The sequence below is a fragment of the Hibiscus syriacus genome, unplaced genomic scaffold, assembly GCF_006381635.1.
Source record: "Hibiscus syriacus cultivar Baekdansim isolate YM2019G1 unplaced genomic scaffold, ASM638163v2 tig00110388_pilon, whole genome shotgun sequence".
Taxonomy (NCBI): Eukaryota; Viridiplantae; Streptophyta; class Magnoliopsida; order Malvales; family Malvaceae; genus Hibiscus; species Hibiscus syriacus.
The window spans coordinates 200,438-204,052 of record NW_024062718.1 but is presented as its reverse complement, the minus strand read 5'-3'; the positions used below and the strand labels follow the sequence as shown (position 1 = coordinate 204,052).

The window sequence follows — 3,615 nt, the reverse complement described above, 5'->3', positions numbered from 1 at the left end:
AATTAAAATTAAAATTTCACAGGGATTTAGATTATTAGGGTTTTTAAATTTTGGGAATTCTATTCAAATAAGAAACTCCATTGGTGGAAGATGATGACATCTTACATTTACGTCCAACAACCAAATCAATTCTATTAAACTACTATTTAATCATTCATTTATTCTTATATTTTTGTTTTAACCACTCAATACGCTTTGATTCTATTTCAGTAATATATCGTTAAAAAATAAATAGAACTATTATACATGATACTTTTTATTTGTTCTTTCATTGATAATATAATATTACTTTATAGTGACACATTAACATTATCGTTAATTATTTTTTAACGATATATAACTAAAATAGAACCAAACTTTAGATATGATTCTTCTAAAAAAAAGTTAAGTTACCAAAATGAAATCACAAAAATATGTGAGTGACTACGTACACAATTTATCCTAAAATCTTTTATGAAAACTTTAAAAGATTACAAAACGCCTTTCTCCTCCCAAGTCCAACCCCTCAAGAGAAAAATCTTAATTTCCAAATCATTTTTAAATATTAAATATATATTTATGATATTAAAAGATATTAAAACTTAAATCTTTGCATAAATTTCCTATTAGTCCCAATGTACTAAATTTCATATTTGAAAATATTAATAATCTTTGTATAATTTAGAAGATAGTAAAACTTAAATCTTAAGTTTGTTCATTGATGTTATCAAATTTCTTTGGGTGAACATTGGTCCGGTTGATATCGTTGTCGTTGCAACATATAAGAATTCCTGAGTCGGGTTTAGGGTTTTGAATATGAAAACGAAATATTATACTTAAGATTTTATTTATTTTCCTTTTTTTTTTGTCATTTTTTAATTAAACGAAAATTCAGTTACCAACAAATTAATCTAGTAGATGAGATATTAGGAGTTTTAGTTATGATATTATAAATAAAATAAGTAAAGTTAAAAAATTTATCATCAAAATTAATATTTATAATATTTAATTTAATTTAAATTAATTAATTTAATAATAATAATTAATCAAAAAACAATATTTTAATTAATATTGTTAAAACCATTTAAATTTATGATTTTAATTTATCATGTTATATTATCAGTACTGATTATATATTTTTATATATTCAAAAAGTAATTACATATTATTTGATAAAATTATTTAAATATTTTCTTTGAACTTATGTCTTCCATAATCCATATTATTAAAACAAAAACAATACCAATAGATTAATTCATTAAACCAAGACTAATTCCACCGTATATTCTTAAACACGCTGTCGCTGGGCACAATTTTCAGTTTTTAGTTGAGCTCGGCCATGATACACGTGCTCCTTGGCGCGTAAAAAAATTAGAGTAAATTATGCATTTTGTACCTAAACTATCATTTTTTGGTTTATTTTAGTTTTTAAACTTTTAATTTTTTAAATAATACTTAATTATTTAGTTTTTATTTTATTTTAGTACCCGTCATTAAAAATTTAACTCGTTTAGTATCTAAACTATCAATTTTGGTCTGTCTTAATACCTAAACTTTCATTTTTTTTAAAACTTAAGTATGGTTTAGGTACTAAATGTGTTTTAATACTTAAACTTTAATTTTTTCAACACTTAAGTTTTGGTAATAAAAATGAAATAAAAACTAAATTTTATGTATGATTTTGAAAAATTGAAAGTTTAGGTATTAAAATATATTGAAAAATTTAGGTATTAAATATGTAATTTACCGTAAATTATTTAACTTTTTCAGTAAAAGATAGTACTATTATCAACCTTTCATGATTTTTTAATCAATTAAGAGTTTTCTAAAAGTTATCATTGGAATAAATCAAAACTTAGAATAATTTAATATAATTAAATATATTCTACATTTTAAAAACTCGTACTCCTTCCGTAAAGAGGATAGATACGGGATTCGAATCTGATGAGTTTCGATCTGATCTGATTCTATTGGAATCGAGACCGTATATGAGGGTGAGACATCTATAAAAAAAAATTCTATCATTTGCTCCACTTGTATGGTTGTTAACACTGGCTGAAAGAACAATGCTCGGCGATTGTTTCTCTTTACCTGAAATGGCAGATATCTTGTCAATGATAAAAGTGCTTCGCCCTCAGAATTTGTATCGAAGTTCTTACAGCTGGTCAGTACATCCCTAGCTATATGTTTATGAAACTTAAAATAATTTGTTTCTTGTTAGTTTTAATGAGCAATTTATATTATTGTAGATTAAATATGTAAGCGGGTCGTGTGATGCGGCCGAGGGCTTTCAGCTGTTAGACAAGGAAATTGAATGGTGTAATCTCGGAGACTCTTTTATCTTGCACTTCCACCATCAGTATATCCATCTGTTTGCAGGATGATCAGGAAGTATTGCATGAATAAATTTAGGTACCTCTATTGCCAGAATAACATGATGTTGGAATATATGGTTCAGATTATTTTTAGGCCCTCTGTGAAGAAATAATTTCGTTTCGTCTTTGATTTCTTCATATTGGTTCCATAATTCACCAAAGCCAAGTGAAAATGACTTTATATTTTCTCTTGGAGACATGAATCTTGTATAGCTTGATGCTACTTTCCTGGAAGTGTTCCATCGTGATTAGAAGACTTTTTTGACCATTTTACATGATATTTGCGTAGATGTGATAACTAGCTATCTGATTTCTTTTCCAGCTGATCTTGGTGGATGGACTCGGATTGTTGTTGAGAAACCATTTGGTAAAGATTTGGAGTTTGGACTCTGCAGAGCAACTAAGTTCCCAGATCGGAGAGTTGTTTGATGAACCACAAATTTACCGAATTGATCACTATTTGGGAAAGGAATTGGTCCAGAACCTGGTAATGAATGTGCAAAATGGATGCTTCTTCCTGCCCCTTTGGAATCGCGAACACATCGATAATGTACAGGTGAGGATCCATCAATTGTGGATGTTCTGCGAAGTGTCATGTTGAGGGTATTGCACTGTTGATTAGTTTAGGATATGCCTTATAGGCTTTGCTGGGATGGGCTGTCATATTATTGCCTGATAAAGAAAAATGCCATAGCCATTTTTTGTCTGAGACTGATAGGGCTTTGCGTTGTCAAGTTATTATATTCTTTTGATATTAATCTATATTTTCTGTGTTTCTTCTGGCAGATTGTATTGAGAGAGGATTTTGGAACTGAAGGTCGTGGTGGATATTTTGATGAATACGGGTATGCTTTGTAGCACTTATCTCAGATCCTCATTGTATGGGAAATTTTTTGAAGAATCACGTGCTTTCCCCTTGTATGTGATTTGAAATGTTTCTCCTTTTGTGCTATTTGTGCAGAATAATCCGTGATATTATCCAAAACCACCTATTGCAGGTAGGGTCATGGCTAACCTCGACTCGATATCGTATCGCTAAGAATGGATCCTATGGCATCGGAAGAAGATAAACTTAAACGGAAAATCCAAACTAACATTCATATTGCTTAACTAATCAGGCGGCATGGGAGATTTTCACGCCTCTTCTACACGGAATCGACAAAGGTGAAATGAAGCCAATTCCATACCAAACAGGCAGCCGCGGTCCTGCCGAAGCCGACGAGCTTTCGGCTAAAGCCGGTTATGTTCGAACACATGGGTA

General features: G+C 29.8%; 1 long non-coding RNA gene across 1 annotated transcript; it reads left to right on the top strand.

Moving 5' to 3' along the window:
* The first annotated feature begins 2,702 nt into the window (after positions 1-2,702).
* On the top strand, positions 2,703-3,369 carry LOC120122984. Its single transcript, XR_005516146.1, has 3 exons — positions 2,703-2,910; positions 3,141-3,199; positions 3,316-3,369. It is a non-coding gene; the product is annotated as an uncharacterized LOC120122984 (long non-coding RNA).
* The last annotated feature ends 246 nt before the right edge of the window (positions 3,370-3,615 follow it).